Genomic DNA, 18222 nt, shown 5'->3' with positions numbered 1-18222 from the left:
CCCCGAATAAAACAGTCCAAAAATTCATATGGAACAACAAAAGACCTAGAATAGCCAAAACAATTCTAGGGGATAAAGACAATATGGGAGGGCTATCCATGCCGAACTTCAAACTCTACTACAGAGCTATAATAACAAAGACAGCATGGTACTGGCACAAAAACAGACCCGAAGACCAATGGAACAGAATAGAAGATCCAGAAATAAATCCACAGGCCTACAGCCAGCTGATATTCGACAAAGGAGCCAAAGACATACAATGGAAGAAACACAGCCTCTTCAACCGCTGGTGCTGGGAAAACTGGGCAGCCACATGCAGAAAACTAAAAGTGGACCCCAGCCTATCACCATGCACCAACATCAACTCAAAATGGATTAAAGACCTTAACATTAAACCTGAATCTCTGAAACTACTGCAGGACAGAGTAGGAGAGACACTTGAACTAATAGGCACAGGAAGGAACTTCCTGAACAGAGTCCCAGGGTCACAACAAATTGGAGAGAGACTCGACAAATGGGACTACCTTAAAATAAAAAGCTTCTGCACAGATAAAGCTATCGCAACCAAGCTAGAAAGACAACCAACTAATTGGGAAAAAATATTTACCAGCAATATATCAGACAAGGGGTTAACATCCTGTATATACAGGGAACTCAAGAAACTAATCCCTCCCAAACCCAACAAACCAATTACTAAATGGGCAAGGGAACTAAAGAGGGACTTCTCAAATGAAGAAATAAAAATGGCAAAGAAACACATGAGGAAATGTTCATCATCCCTGGTGGTGAAGGAAATGCAAATAAAGACAACCCTGAGATACCACCTTACCCCAGTCAGAATGTCCCACATCCACAAATCAGCCAACGACAAATGCTGGAGGGGATGTGGAGAACGAGGAACGCTATTACACTGCTGGTGGGAATGTACACTCATACAACCACTTTGGAAAGCAGTCTGGAGGGTCCTTAGAAAGCTAAAGATTGACCTCCCTTACGACCCAGTCATACCACTTCTAGGCATCTACCCTGAACAACAGGAACCAATATACAAAGACACATGTACCTCCATGTTTATTGCAGCACTGTTCCCAATAGCTAGGATATGGAAACAACCTAGATGCCCCACCACAGATGAATGGATCCAAAAATTGTGGTATCTATACACAATGGAATATTATGCAGCCATTAGAAATGACAAAATAATGGCATTTGCAGGGAAATGGATGGAGCTAGAAGGAATCATGTTGAGCGAGGTAAGCCAAGAACGAAGAGACAAACAGTACATGGTCTCCCTGATAAGTGGATGATGAATCCAAAATGTTAGGTGATATGACAAAACTAACAGGACTTAAGAAACAAAGAACTCCCACTCATCTGGTTGAACCACTACTAAATATCCCCATGCTGCTGATCACATATATGGTATATAACATATGAGCACCGTTATATATTACAGACTGTGATAGACAATTTGCTCCAGGAAAGTTAGAATGAACTTGTGACGTTAAATGAGCATCATTATTCCACAATACTGTGAATTTCCGGAAATTAAGTAATCACTTAATCACGATCAAAAAAAAAAAAAAAAAGAACCTTGGGGAAGGGAGGGAGGGAGTGGATGGTAGGGGGAAAACAATGGAGGGGGTAACAATGTTCAAGAGGAAGTGGAAGTGTACTCATTACCTCACTCATGTAACTGTAACCCTCTGTATAGTATCTCTACAATAAAAAAATTAAAAAAAAAAAAAGACCCCGAAAAGCACAGAGGGTTTTTTGTGATTCTTATTTTGTATTACCATTTTGATTCTACAAAGTCATCTATGGATTTTAACTTCCTTCCCTCCCTTTGGATAAATAACCCTGCCTCTAGCTCCCAAAACACTTATATCTTAGATCTGAAAAATTGTTCCTAGATAGTGAATTACTTAATTGTATTTTGAACGTATAAAACATGCATATAAAAATAGCACATTTTGATCTCATGATAAAAGAGCCTTTTCCCCTCTCAAATTTATTTCCTGAAATGCAGTTTTAGAGAGAATCTGTTTTCAGTTTTAGATGAAAGGCTTATAGGAAACTGTGTTCATATTCTGGCTCCTCTTCCTGCACCTCAAAACCTAAAACACAAATTTTACAACCCATTTACAAGAAACAACACAAAAACCAAACACTGAGAATGCTCAGATGCAGAACGTTTTACAAAACCCAGAATATAACTTTGCTGTCTGAGGGAGAGGCTCTCTGAATAAATTAACAAACAAACCCAAAAGAGCAGCCAGGAGTATCAGACGTGAGTTTCCTGGCTACTACTCCATCGACCAGGAGCATGGAAGGGCTTCCTGAGCCTGCTGGAGAGTGCGTGGAGGAAAGTTTCCTTGCCAGCCTGAATACAAAAGTTGGCATCACCCCTCCTGGGCCTGTCTTTCTTTTCATCTCCCCACAGTGGAGCAGAATTGTCCCCTGCTTCATGAAGGATAAATACTGTACAAGCTGGCCCACAGAGTGGCTTCTATTCAGTCTGCACTCCTTCCTAGGTGGGCGGTCTCTGCCCCACGGTGTGTGTGTGCTCACAGGGGCTGATCCTCAGAGCCCAGGCCCACGGGGCAGGCAGGTGCTAGATGTGAGTCAGTGGCACTGTGTCATTCACACAGAAGCTACTGGGTTGCTGCCCTAGCCCAACAGGAGGTGTACCCTGATCTTCTCCCACAGTCCCAGGCGAGGTGCCCACAAGGGCCCGATTTGGACAGACTGCCACTAGGATCCTACTTCACCAGAGGGATCAGCATGCCAGATGAAGTGGCTGCCACCTGAATTACTACTTATTTTATGGAGCAGTTTTAAACAAAGTGATATATATTACTGTATGATATATAATGCTATATCCTTGAGTCTATAGTCCAAAATCATTTTTCTTGATACTAACAAAAATGGATTTTATTGTTTGTATTTATAAGGCCATAATGGCAAACTGAAATAAAAGTACAACAAAACTCTTATCCAAAACACATGATTAAATATCAGAATTTGAAAAAAAATTGTATGTAAGTAGTGCAAACGAAGTTATACTAGAATAGTAAAACACACACAAAATATTTATTAGTTACATTCAAAAGTAAAATAAGTAATTACAGAAAGAATTACTACTAGAGGGCTGGGAAAGTGGCTCAGCAGTAGAGTGCATGCCTTGCAAGCATGAGGACTTGGGTTCGATTCCTCAGCACCACATAAACAGGAAAAGCTGGAAGTGGCGCTGTGGCTCCAGTGGTAGAGCGCTAGACTTGAGCTGAAGAGCTGAGGGACAGCGCCCAGACCCAGAGTTCAGGCCCCATGACCGGCAAAAAAAAAAAAAAGAATTACTACTAGATAAAAAATATTACAATAGTTTAACAGGTTGAAGTGATATAGGTTAAATATTTGGTTTTTATAAAAGTTATTTAAATCTCCCAGTTCTGTTTATCTCAGTGAAGGAAAATGTTAGAACGTAGAAATTATATGTGGCACCTCTTGCTTCCAGTACCACAAAGGGGAGTGGCACTTCCTAATGGGAGTCCTGGGATGACACCCACACCCAGCGCATGTAGACCCATCAGAGGTCCCTGTGGTGACCCTGAGGGGGCCCAGGACATCACATTGCTGCTGCAGCAGGTGCAGCACTTGTTGTGGTGGGCTGCGGCCAACAAGGCTCCATCAGTGACCAGATCAAGCAAACCAGCCTCAGGGGCCAAAGCCAGGAGGGAAGGCAAGGCAGACCCCAAGTCCTGCCTTCCATCTGTGTGGACTACACTGCCAAGGCCAGACCCATTTCCCTGCTTTGGAGCACAACAAGGGTAGGGAGTGAGCCTCCAAACGGAGCATCCCCAGAATGCCACCCAGATCTGGGCCCATGCAGACCAAAAGGACGGAGGAGGCTACACAGCAAAGCCAAAGGACTTCAGGCCCCTGGTGCTGCAGCTGGTGCATTGAAAGTCCAGACTCCTCTGGCACTGATGGGCATATGCAGGGATGAGCCCATACCCGAGTTCACAGGGACCAGAAAATGGAAGTCTGTGGGGATGCTAAAGGGGCTCCAGGGTGCTGAGCTGTGCAGCTGTCACAAGCCTTCTGGCAGAGGGGCCAGCACACAACTCCAGTCTCCAGACCACCTTAAAGACTGATGAGGTGAGAGCAGGGGTTATACCGTGGAGGAGGGACATACAAAACAACAAAGAAATCATCTTATAAATATGTTAGAAATAATCGAGTGAAAGAAAAACATTTGAATACCCCCTGCTCTCTCTGTATTTGCTGTTGGTATAATTTGTGGAGGGGAAGGGCAAAAACAAATAGTTTAAATAGGGATACAGGTGGACTCATTGCAACAAGGAGATGTACAAGTCGTTATGTCGAAAAATGAACTTTACAATTTTGGTGGTGGGGGGAGGAGGATGGGAAAGGGCTTGATAAGAAATGTACTCATTGGGGCTGGGAAGGTGGCCCAGTGGTAGAGTGCTTGCCTTGCATGCATGAGGCCCTGGGTTCGATTCCTCAGCACCACATAAGCAAAAAGCCGGAAGTGGCACTGTGGCTCAAGTGGTAGAGCGCTAGCCTTGAGCTGAAGAGCTGAGGGACAGCGCCCAGGCCCAGAGTTCAGGCCTCACAACCGGACCCCCCAAAAAAAAAAAAAAAGAAATGTACTCATTGCCCTTGTAATTGTAACCCCTCTGTATGGTGTTTTCACAATAAATAAATAAATAAATAAATAAATAAATAAATAAATAAATAAATAAATAAATAAATAAATAAATAAATGACTGATAAGGTGAACCACAGCTGGGCTGCCTGGCCTCAAAGGGGTGGACTGCCCACCCAGCCTTCCTTCTCCCGTGGACTCTACAGTGTACAAACATGGTGTCCCCAGACCCTACACCCATGAGGGCAGGCAGTGACCTCAGAACGGAGTCTCCCTGGGATGGCACTCTCACCTAAGACCACTGCAGAACAGTACCAGCACCGCTGGAGGAGGAGAAGGCAGCAGTGGATTCAACTCCAGCCCCATGGCTGCCAGATCCTGAGTGAAATGGAGCAACTGAGACTGGGAAGGGAGGTGGGAAGGATGGGTGGGGCTCATCTGGCAATGCTGGGGAGCATGCACACACATCCCCTCACTGTACATCCACCAGAAGGAAGGGGACCCCACTTCTCAACGGGTGACCTGAGGAGGCACCCACACCCACAGGGACTACAGAAATTGAAGTTCATGTGGTGACTTCGAAAGGGCTCCAGGGTACAGCCTTGCTGCTGCACTGAACAACTGGCAAAAAGAAAAAGAAAAAGAAAAAGAAAAACATCCACTAAAACTTCTCATCAATGATAATGTATTATACTTTAAAAACAGTTTTAATTCCCTCTTGTCGTATATTTTTGCATGGAGCCCTTTGAATTAACCAAAAATCTCCACGATTTCCTCATGCACAGTAATACTAATAAATATAGCTTCTATTCTTTTTTTAATTAAAGGAGGTTGCATATAGTTCCTTCCCATGTTTAATTCATGAAAAAGAAATCCTGAATATATCTGTCAAACACCAAACAGGATTTCTTCTGAACTCCTCACTGAAGAAAGAAAATAAAATGACCGAACAACAGGTATCACCCATATTGTCACCGTGCTAGCTTTCTCACTGATTAAAAATAATTCTGCCATGCACATGCAGATCACTTATGCAAAATTTTTTCCAACAATTCTTGTTGTTATATTACATTTATCTTTCTCCTTCTGTCTCCTCTCCTGCTTCTTTTCCCCAGGGTCCTGTTTCCCTCTTACATCCCTTTTCCCTTCAACTTTCTCCCTGTCCCCTCCTCTTCTTCCTCCTGCTATGCCTTTCCTCCTCTCTTACACCTTTCTCCTCCTTTCCTTTCCTCTTTCTCCTACACTTTCACTTTCTTCTACCTCTTCTTTATGGTCCTGGGGGTTGGACTCAGTGCCTTGTGCTCACTATGCAGATGCTCTGCTGCTCACTACAGGCCTCCAGTCTAGGCTTCATCTCAATGACCATCTATTTCTGATTTGTTTTTAAATAGCAAAACCAACAAAGACTTTTGATTCAGGATTTAATTCATTGTACATATCCTGTGCCATAAATATGTGCTACTTCATACATTCTGGCTAATAGGTTTTGATTATGTCTTGGGGTTCAGATAAACTCATCAGAAACAATGTGTTTGAAGGCAATCTAATGTGATCCTGTGTTACTCCCAAATTAATGAACTGGTTACTTTGTATCTTGCACAAGTACTTCTATATTGTTCCCAGATTAATGAACTATCACTTTGTGGTAACACCCACAGTAACACTAATCCAAGGATTGCTGGGGATCATAAGATTAAGTCCAGACAGGAAAATCCATGTGATATGTATCTCAAATTAACTGCTAAAAAGCCAGAAGAAGACTTGTGGCTAAGTGGTTTAGTGCCATCCTTGCACTGAATAAGATGATGACAGAACCCAGGCCTGAGTTGAAGACCTGTGGTGGGTGCACGCACACTCGCACATGCACGCATGCACACATGCACACATGCACACACGTGCACATACACACAAACACACACACACACACAATTTCCCAACTAGAGCAAGTAGAATATCTGTTTTTTCTGATAAGATGTCTGAGTTTCTGTCCCATGTGTTTGTATATTTTTGAAAGCTGTATCATCAACTTACCTAATTTTAATAAATGACACCTTGTTCACTATTATTTATGTTTGAAAATATTTTAAGACACATTTTCATGTAGAAAATTGAGTTTGTTCCCCAAATTGTGACTTTCTTGGTTTGTAAGAATGAAAGAATTGTGCCTTTAATTCATTAGTTCATAAATTAGAAAAGTAACCACAACCCTAGAACCAATTGCCTTTGAATTCTAAAAGCCACACAAATATATTAGTTTTTATTTATCCTATCTTTGATTCAACTCATCTTTCTCAAAATAGTTTTTAGTTTTACTTAAATATCCTGCCATTTTTCTAACCCGAACCCTAACTGGAACATTCAGGCTAACCCTCACACTAATCATACCCTAATCCTTCTATTATGAACAGTTTCCTATTTCACATTCATCCTAATTGTAACTTGACTTGTTTTTCAAAAATTTACTTTCAATTAGACCCTAAAATTTCCATTTCCCTAATGCTAACATTAAGCCCATCTAGAATGGAAACCTAACTTTCACCCTAATGATAGTCCAATTCTAATGTTTAAGAAAAATATTCTAGTTTTTATTCATTCTAGTGAATGCTCCAGTTTGCCCTAATTCCCACAAATTTCCTGACTCTACATCTGAAGTTATATTGTTCCCTAACATGAACCATTATGTGTCCTCAAATTCTCACATCAGGAAAAATATGGTAGTTTCCCTGTACCCTAAAACAGTTTCAGATTTACTCATCATCTAGTCCATTACTTAAGCTAACTCTCAACTGAAACCTGGCTGGAAAACTCTCATTAATCATTACAAGAATGATCACTGAGAAATAAATATAATGATAATGCTCTAGTTACTATTCAATCTCACATTTTTTGCGTCCACTTTTTAGTGAAAACTCAATTTCATACTAAAAATATTCCTATTCATAACACTAACCATAATCAGAACAAAATACTGACCCTAATCTTAATATAAATTATATGTCAACACTAACACAAGTAAACTAATTTTCACTCATCCTGACTTGATTCAAATAAGGCTTCCAAACATAGGTTACAATTTTTTCCCAATACCTTAGTCATTTTCTAACCCTAAACTTAACCTTAACTGGAACATTGAGAATAACCATAAGCTGATTGTAAGTAGATTCTAATATAGCAATACTCTAGTTCACATTCATTCTAACTCTTACCAGGCTTATTCTAAAATTTACCTTCAATTTGAGCCTCATTTTTTTCTCCTTCACTCTAACCCTAATCATGGCTATAATCCTAACCATAAACTTGACCCTAATGGTATCCCAATTATATAATTTATGAAAATCCCTCATTTTGTGTCATCCTAACTGAAATTGACTTGTAATTCTTGAAATAAATTGCAGGTTTTCCTAAACCCTACAGATTTTTTCACTCTTAACTCTGAATCTATCTTGTTCTATAACAGGAATCATAATACCCATTTGATCTCAAATCCTGATATTATGAAATAAAATGTATTTCCATTATTGTAACATTTCCTGAATTCATAGAACCTAAAATAAGTTCAGATTTATTTAACATTTAACCCATTCCTTTTTTTTTTCTTTTTGTTGGTCGTGGGGCTTGATTTCTGGGTCTGGGCATGATCCCTGAGCTCTAGGCATGGGCACGATCCCTGAGTTCTTTAGCTCAAGGTGTGCACTTTACCACTTGAGCCACAGAACAACTTTCAGGTTTTCTAGTGGTTAATTGGAGATAGGAGTCTCACAGACGCTCCTGCCAGGACTGGCTTTGAACTGCAATCCTCAGAAATCACCTTCCAGGAATGGGAGTTCAGGGAAACCATAACCAATCAACTAAGTGACTTGAGAATAAACACTGAACACAAATTAAGGAAGTAAAGAAGTTCATACAAGATCTATAACAAACCCCCAACAAAGCCAAACAATTAGAAGGAAAAGAAATGAAAAACAAAGTAGAAAGTCTTGATAGTAGGTTAGACCATGCAGAAGATTGAATCCCAGGGATTGAAGACAGCCTAGATATTATAGAGAAAGAACATTCAACCATCCAAGACAAATCCAAGAAATATGGTAGATCTATTCAACATTTTGAAGACACCATCAGAAGCCTTAATCTGAGGATAATAGTTGTAGAGGAGCACCTAGAGACAGAAGGTAATGGTCTAGGAAATTTGTTTAATAGGATCTTAGCAGAGAACTTCCCAAACATGCAAAAAGATAGGCCTATTCAGACACAAGAAGCTTTTAGTACTCCAAATAGACCAGACCAAAACAGGACATCCCACCATCATGTTGTAATCTGCACAGGATCAATTCAGACCAAGGAAAAGATCCTTAAAGTTGTCAAGGAGAAAAGATCAATCACATATAAAGGGAAACTAATTAGAATCAGCTCAGATTTCTCAGCAGAGACAATCAAAGCAAGAAGAGCCTGCAATGATGTATGCCATGCCCTAAAGACAAACAACTATCAAGCAAGAATACTGTATCCAGCTAAACTCTCCTTCATAACCTCAGGTCAAATAAAAACCTTCCAGAGCAAAGAAAAACTGAAACAATACATCTCCACCAAACCAGCCCTATAAAAGATTTTTAAACATGTCCTATACATAGAAGACCACAATAAAGGCCAAGAAACCTCACCCAAACTGAAAATCCAAGAACCATAGGAAGAACCTAGTTACCACAGCCCCCAAGAAGGTGGATAAAATGGCAGGAACTCCCAAATACCTCTCAGTCCTATCTCTCAACATTAACAGACTTAAGTCTCCAATTAAGCGACATAGACTGTCTAGTTGGATTAAAAAGCAAGATCCTTATATCTGCTGCCTTCAGAAGTCACACCTTGCCCTTAAAAACAAACACATTTTCAATGTGAAAGGCTGAAACAAAATCTACCAAGCAAATGGCCCTCATAAACAGGCAGGAGTTGCAATACTAATATCAGATAAAATAGACTTCAAATTAAAATTAGTGAGAAGAGATAAAGAAGGTCGCTACATACTAATTAAGGGATTGCTCCTTCAGGAGGATATTACAATTATAAATCTCCATACACCAAACAACAGAGCACACAAATTTATCCAAGAAACACTACTTTAACTCAAATTCCACATAGATCCAAAGACATTAATTGTTGGGGACTTTAACACACCACTCACTCCACTAGATAGATCAACTTGGCAAAAACTCAACAGAGAAACTGCAGATCTGAACAACTGCATAGATCAACCAGATTTAACAGACATCTATTGAATATTTCACCCAGCAGCATCAGAATACACCTGGGTTTACATGGGACTCAGTGTCAGGTTAGCCTAGACCACTTGGCTAACTTCCCCATGTACCATGCATATTGTATGCAGTGTGATGTCAGTGTACCACATTTTCAGGGTGTGAAAAGTCTGACATTCTTAATGCATATTTGTAATGTAGTGCAGCAGAAACTAGGAAAATATTGCTTGGCATTCTGTTTTGGTTTGAGAATAAGACTTACAAAGCTTAGCATTGTGGTGCATGCCTATAATCTCAACACTCAAGAAACTGAAACAAGAAGATCACATGGAATATACAGAGACTCTGTGTTCAAACAAAAGGAGGGTAGACAATAATGGAAAGAGTAACACTGATCAACATGCATTGTCCACATGAAATAAAATGAAAATCTCTTTAAAACTATTTAAAGAGATAGTATTTATTATTTATTTTACAATTATTATTTATTTTATTATTTGCTTATTTGTTACAAATAAACTGCTGATGGCTCACACTTGCAATCCAAGATAGTCAGGAAGCTGAGATATGATGATCCCAGTTGACTTTTGGGGGATGGTAACTTGAGGCAAGACTCTCATGGACTTTCTGGCCCAGGCGGTTTGAATCTTGACACTCAGATCTCAGACTTCTAAGTAATTAAGCTTACAGGGGTGAACATCCAGCTCCAGGCTTCCAAGTGACTATTATCTCCAAATAACCACAAAAATGCCAAATGTGGCTCAAGTGATTGAACTCCAGCCTTCAGCGAAAAAAATCTCAAGGGACAGTACCCAGGCCTCAAGTTCAATTCCCATGAACAACAACAACAAAAACAAAGAATCATCAATAGAATATGTAATCACTGTTGTTGTTGGTACCCTGTGCTTACATGGTAAATATCAGTAATTGTTCAATGATCTCTTTGTGCATCAAACTATTAAAATCATCTTTGCCATACATCCTGACTCCACATGAGGCAAAAACATCTAACAAAGATGAAATAAAGATCCTGTGATCATTACTCAGACCAGTTCTCCCCACATTCTGGTGGCTGTTGGTGACTGTGGGAAGAGGCTATTTTTCTGAACAGACAATGTCCACAGATGCACAGTGAGGTCCCTCAAAAGCTAGCAGAAGGGATGCACCTATGCCCATCCTCAGTCACTGTAAGCATGGTGGGACTCATTTTCTGAGAAGCTTTCACACTACTGCTGTGTGTAGAATACAGTCGTCAAACTGGAAATGAGTTAATATTGATACTAGAGCTAACTCTCAGCATCTATTATTGCATCCCAGAAGGAGGTGATGCACAGAGATACGTGCATGTGTGTGTAAGTACACACCTTGTGTGAACAGCAGTATTGGGATTTAAACTAAAAGTCTCACACTCTCACTCAGCTTTTTCACTCAAGTATAGCACTTGGCACTATACTTCTTAAGCCAAAGTTTCACTGAGTTTTTTTTTGGTTAGTTAACTGGAAATATGAGTCTCAGGACTTTTCTGTCCATATTTTTCTGCAAACTCTAGATCTGAGCCTTTTGAGTATCTAGAATTATAGGTGTGAGACACTTGTTGCCAGCTCCAACTACTATCCAAGGAGACACATGGCTTTATTGATACAGCTGGTTGGCCTTGGTTTATGATTAGTGGAGATTGGAGTTGGAACTCCAGCCTTTCCTAGGGCCTGAGTTGGTAATTCTAGGCATCTTGTCACCATTCATCAGACAGAATTGCCTTTAGCCTACTTGTCACAGAATTGAGAGGTAACTACCAAGTCTCCTGGAATTCAGGGCCAATGCAAGGGATATCTGTTGGTTCTGAGTAACCAGGGCTGCCATTTCCATAGCCTTTCAGGCCTCCAGATTTGCCTGCTAGATCACTGTACTTCCTATGCTTCCAGCACCTTTCACTCACAAGGACTAGGGCAGGCCCAGGACTCTGCTTTGAGGTGCCATGTTTGTTTATTGGGTGAAGAATATGAATGTAAGAATCAGCAAACTCACTCAATCCAGGGCATAGAAAGCTGTTCACAGGCTTTCAGGATTTCAGCTTGACCATTCTGGGGTTGACTCCCACTGCCCCTACCTTGAAGCATCCTCTTCAGAACCTAGATCAAGAGGGTCCATAAGGGGGCTGCATTGCATCTCAACACTGCCTAGCTGCTTTCCTGCTAAGCTGCTCCTCCTGCACTCCTCCTGCTATGTGTGATGAAGGGGGCCAGAAAATCTATACCAAAATAATCCTGCTATAGCATGTGGGGTCAAAGTTCATAGGGCATAGAAACATTTTCCTGGGTTTTCATACTCAGGAAAATGAATGATTATTCTCTTTTTTGATTGGTTTTGTTTTTCATTATTTCTGGATGCTGTATATGTAAACACAGACTGGTTCAAATGTGCTCTTTGAACAATGTCTTAATTTGATAAGCAGACATCTCACAATAAGTCAAATACCCAATAGCCCCATTTGTCAAAGGTCTTCTCTTCTCCAACACCTTCAAGAAGATGCAAGAAAGAAAAGAAAATATTTTTGTAACCCTTCTCTTTGATCCATGTGTGAACACAAAGTGTGGATCCAAAGTGTGGATCAAAGTGTGGTAAAGCAACAGTCTTGACCAAAAAAGCTCAGGGATAGCACCTAGACCCTGAGTTCAAGCCCTTGGAACAAAACAAAAGCACAAGAAAACAATCCACAATATGTATGGGATATATGGATATACCTGTATTATACCATAACTATGCTGTAAAAATAAACCTATTAGAAAATTTAAATTTGTTTTCTTTTGTAGCTCAGTACCCGAAGCTCAGGCCTATAATACTACTTACTCAAGAGACACTTCTCATCAACTCACCAGGAAAAAGCTGGGAGTGAAAGTGTTGCTCAAGTGGCAGAGTGCCCGCCACAAAACTAAAAGCTAAAACAAAAAGCTTGAGCTCTGTATTTAAACAGAATACTGGACCAAAATATTTCTTTTGTGTCCCTGTCTACCTTCTATCTTTCTAGAGTGAACTGAATCAATACTGTTCCATTTTTACCAGAGAAAAAATTGGATCTGAAAATGGTGCTCGGAAAACTAGATATTCACCTTCAGAAGATTGAAACTCAGTTGCTATCTCTTACACCATACCACCTACACACACACACACACACACACACACACACACACACACACACACACACACACACACACACACATTAATTCAATTTAATCAAAAGATCAGTGCTAGAGAACCTGCTATTGATTACATGTAACACTCAGATTAGCCCCTTCCAAGTCAAATCTCTGGGGCTAGGGAGTGAACTCCAGGCCAGACACACACTAGGCAATGCTCTAACATTTGAACTGTGCCTCTATCCCTTTTTTATTTAATATTTGTGAGAGGGTCTTACTACCTTGCTTCAAAGTGCCACTGAATGTATAATATCCTTGCACTGTTCCCCAAAAGCCCAAATTACAGCCTCTGCCAACATTTCCAGTTTTTCTCATTTTTCTTCCTATCTTCCACACACATAATCTCACTTCAGAAGATACTTTTCTCAGGTATTTGTTCTGATGAAAAACTGACTACTTGCCGTGTGCTAGTGGCTCACGCCTGTAATTCTAGCTACTCAGGAGGCTGAGATCTAAGGATCACAGTTCAAAGCCAGCCCAGCAGAAAAGTCAGTGAGACTCTTATCTCAAATTAACCACTAGAATACCGGAAGTGGTGCTGTGGCTCAAGCAGTAGAATGTTCGTCTTGAGCTGAAGAGCACAGGGATAGTGCCCAAGTCCAGAGTTCAAGCCCCACGACTTACGAAAAACAAACAAAAAACCTGACTACATGCAACCCAATTAATATGCAGCAATCCCTTGTATTTGATGCACTGACATTTTATAATCTAAAAAGAAAACAAAAAAAGCCACTTAAAGTTCTATGAGGGCAGAGTGAGAAAGGTGAGGGGCCCTGGGATTAGACATGTGGGACTCCTGACCTAAGTGGCAGAGTAAGCACCTTCCCCACATCAGGACCTTCATGACACCAAATCTGCACCTTTGTCCTCTGTCAGTGTCCACAATGACTACCCCACTCATATCTGCCACCATTTTCAACTTGAGAGAAGCTTTATGCAAGTTTTGGTTGCCAAGATGCTCAATGACAGAGCTCCCAGAGAAGGGGCTGCTTGCTGGACAGGAAGGCAGTGGTCTCTCCTGCTGCTGAGGTGTTTCCCTTGGAGGCACTTGGCCAACACCCTGCCCAGCACCAAGTTCCACCAGAGCTAGGTCATCAGCTACCTGAAGGGTGAGCCAGTCCCAGTCTTGTACTCTAGGGACAGCAGCTTCAGAGACTGCTCTTTCTCACAGGTGCTGAGCAGCTGCTGCCCAATCAGAAGCAGACCAAAAGAGGCAGGTCAACTCCAGTCGCTATAAGAACTAGCTGTTCCTCCAATTTGAAGAAAACACCTATAAATATAGAGACAAGTGTCACTTCATGCACAGCATCCATAAGCTCCACAGCCTAGCCTGCCATCCCAAGTGCAAGATCTAGTACCTTCCATGTCACCAACCTTTGCCTCTATGAGCCCTGCTGCCACTTCATCCTCAAAGCCAAGGAACACAGAGCCCTGGCCAGGACCTTTCTGCAGACCTTCCCTATCTCCAGCATAGCTTTAGCTTTGCTGGATTTTCCAGTGCCAATGAGACTGCTGCCACCACGAGGCTGTTAGATAGCCCCACGTCGATCATCCCAACACCCATCCTGATTGCCGATGACCTCCTGGGCTCACCCAACCTTCCTGATGGCACCAATAACCCCTTCACCTTCTAGAGTCAGGTATTTGTTCTTTACCTCTTTCATGGGGCTGCCTTTCATGTCTACCCCACCACCTTCCTATTCTGATCCATGTCTGAGTTCTCTCACATGTTTGATTCTCATGCCACCCCTCAGAATTCTCTGTTGGGTCAAGGCTACCTGTGCAGTACAGCAGGAGCCATGCTGGGTCAGATTCCCCCATCTTGGACAATTCAGGAGACCTGCCCATTTTCAGCAAACTTTCCATCTCATATGACTAAAGCACCAGGGTAAGGAGGGACACCCCCAATCCATTCCTTCTACTCCCCTTCCTCCTGCACCACATCCTAGATCCAATTAATCACCAAAAACCTGGAAGTGACCTGTATTTCAAGTGGTACAGTACTAGCTTCGTGCTAAATGAAGCTCAAGGATAGCTCCTGTCCTGAATTCAAGCACCAAGACCACCACAGAACATCAACAATAAAAAGATGAGTGATTTGGAAATGGAAAAATGCCTTTAAAGTCAAGTAGATCCACTGAAATGGAAAAAATAACCCTGTCCTATGACTAAAGGACTCAATATTGTACTTTATTTTACTTTTTATCAGTTGTGGAGCTTTAGTCATGGCCTGGGCAAAGTCCCAGAACTTTTTTGCTCAAGACTAGCACTCTACTTCTTTAAGCAACAGCTACACATCTGGTTTTGGGGGTTGTTAATTAGAGTAAGAATATCACAGACTTTTCAGGCTGGCTTTGAATTGTGATCCTCAGATCTCAGCCTCCTAGAAGCTAGGATAACAAATGTGAGTCACCAGTGCCCAGCTAGGACTTAATATTTCTAAAAGAGGGCTGGGAAGTTGGCTCAGTGGTAGAGCACTTGCGTTGCATGCCTGAGGCCCTGGGTTCAATTCCTCAGCACCACATAAGCAAAAAGAAAAAAGCCAGAAGTGGCGCTAGCTCAAGTGGTAGAGCGCTAGCCTTGAGCTGAAGAGCTGAGGGACAGTGCCCAGGCCCAGAGTTCAGGCCCCACGACCGGACCCAAAAACATAAAATATTTCTAAAAGAGCAGTACTTTTCAAATTGCCTTTGCATTCAAAATACCCCTTACAAGATTGTGACCTGGGTTTAAATTAATTGCAAAATTCATTCTAAAATGTGTAGGGGACTATAAGAAATCCTAAACAAACTAATTGGATACTGCAAAAACAAGAGGAAGTTAAGTAGGGAAGGATGACTCACATCTGTGATCTTCGCTACACATAAAGAAGAGATCTGAGGACAGTAATTCAAAACCCACCTCAGGAAGAAAAACCTTTCCAAAAATTATTTCCAAAAAAACAACAACAAATATCCAAAATTGGAGCTATGGACATGAGAAAAAACTGTTCAAGGACAGTATTAACATATATTTTCCTTTTTCCTGTATATGTTTTTCTTTAGTTTAAAATTGCCATTGCCCAAATTTTGTTTCTCTGATATATTTATCTTTCATGCCACCTTGGAATTTGAACTCAGGACCTTGCTCTCTTGCTTATTTTTTGTTCAACGCTTGTACATAGAACTTTAGCTACACCTCTAGTTCCTGACTTTTACTGATTCATTGAATAAGGGTCTTTAAGATTTGTCTGCAGGTGCTGCTTTGAACCTCCATCTTTAGAATATGCCACTTTAGAAGCTACAATTAGTGAGATGGTCCATGACACCTGGCAAGTCATTTTCCATTTATGCAAGTCTTCTTTCTCCTATTTATGATGTATTTTATGTCAGTGTTCATATTTCTTATGTATCTTTTTTCCAAATTTTTTATTGTGATTGATTACATAATTTCATAAATTTCAAAGTATTTTGGGATAGTGATGCTTAGTTAAAGTCACAAACACATTCTAACACTCATGGGACAAATTGCCTATCATGGTCCATGAAGTTTATGATTTCTATGGGCTTTGACTATACAGTTATTTCTTCCAGATTGAGTGATATTGCATAGTGTCAGCTGTTTTCTCTTTCCCACTCATTTCCTCCCTCCCATCACTGCCTTTAAGTTGTTTGGCTTGTTTTGATCAATGTCCGGTGCAGCCGATGGGTCCCACTGTTGTATGTTTTCCCGTTTCCCTCTAGTTCTGTGTCCTCCTCCTAGTTTCCCTCTGATGTGCACATATATACCATATGTGGTCAGCGGTATGGGGTCATTTAGTAATCATTGGACTAGATGAGTGGGGGTCTTTTGTTTCTCGAGTCTTGTTTACTGTGTTGTATCACCTTATGTTCTGGATTTAACATCCACTTATCAGGGAGACCATGTGCCATTTGTCTCTTTCCTCTTGGCTTACCTCACTCAACATAATTTCTTCTAGTTCTATCCATTTCCCTAATTTAACTTCTTCCTTCCCTTTTTCTTGCCTTTTTTCTCTGGCTAAGGTTTCCAGAAGTATATTGAAGAAGAGTGGAGAAAGTGGGAATCCTTGCCTGATTTTAGGAGAATGGGTTGTTTTTCCCATTAAGTATAATATTGGCTGTTGGTCTGTCGTATATGGCTTTCATTGTTTTAAGGAATGTTCCTTCTATTCCTATTTTTCCCAGAGCTTTTAACATGAATATTGTCTCTTATCAAAAGCTTTTTTTCTGCATCAATGGAGATAATCATGGCTCTTGACCTTGGGTCTGTTGATATGATGGATTACATTTATTAAATTATGTAGGTTAAACCATCCATGCATCTCTGAGATGAAGCCTACTTGGCCATGATGTATGTTTTTTTTATATGTTTCTGGATTCTGTTGGATAGAATTTTGTTAATGATCTTTGTGTCTGTGTTCATCAAGAAGATTGGTCTGTAGTTTTTTATTGTTGATGTTGTTGTTGGGTCTTTGCTTGGGTTGGGGATGAGTGTGATATTGACATCGTAGAATGAGTTTTGGATAGCTCCCTCTTTTTCTATTTCATGGAAGAGGCTGAGGAGTATGGGTGTTAGTTCCTTTTTAAAAGTCTTACAGAATTCCATAGTGAATGCATCTTGTCCTGGGCTTTTCCTTGTTGGAAAACTTCTGATTGCTTCCTTTATCTCATTGTAAGATATTGGCTTTTTTAATTGATTGGTTTTTTGTTCAGTTTGGGTAACTTGTATTTCTCTAAAAATGCATCCATTTCTGATAGGTTTTCTTTCTTAAAGAGTATGGATTCTGGATATAGTTCTTTAGAATTGCTTGGATGTCCTGGGTATTTGTTGTGATTTTTCCCGTGGCATCCCTGATCTTGTTAATTTGGGTTTCCTCTCTTAATTAATCTTGCCAAAGGTCCATCAATTTTATGTATTTTTTAAAAAAATTTTTTTTAAAAAAATACACTTTTGGGCATTTACCCAAATGTATACAAACAAGACCACACTAAAGCTACCAGCACAACTATGTTTATTACAGCATTATTTACCATAGCAAAGATATGGAACCAACCCAGAAGCCCCTCAGTAGATGAATGGATCAAGAAAATGTGGTATATATACACAATGGAAT

At 40.6% G+C, this 18222-nt stretch overlaps 1 long non-coding RNA gene and 1 pseudogene across 3 annotated transcripts in view; one reads left to right on the top strand and one right to left on the bottom strand.

The window, feature by feature from the left end:
- LOC138837195 (uncharacterized) overlaps positions 1-18222 on the bottom strand; it is a 77049-nt gene that overhangs the window by 25472 nt on the left and 33355 nt on the right. The window lies entirely within an intron of this gene.
- Positions 13997-14991, top strand: LOC138837194 (mRNA decay activator protein ZFP36L1-like; annotated as a pseudogene).

This window comes from Dipodomys merriami, unplaced genomic scaffold (assembly GCF_024711535.1).
Source record: "Dipodomys merriami isolate MVZ:Mamm:240054 unplaced genomic scaffold, mDipMer1.0.p SCAF_266, whole genome shotgun sequence".
Taxonomy (NCBI): Eukaryota; Metazoa; Chordata; class Mammalia; order Rodentia; family Heteromyidae; genus Dipodomys; species Dipodomys merriami.
Note: the sequence above shows the minus strand (reverse complement) of the source record. Positions and strands in the feature narration are given on the sequence as shown.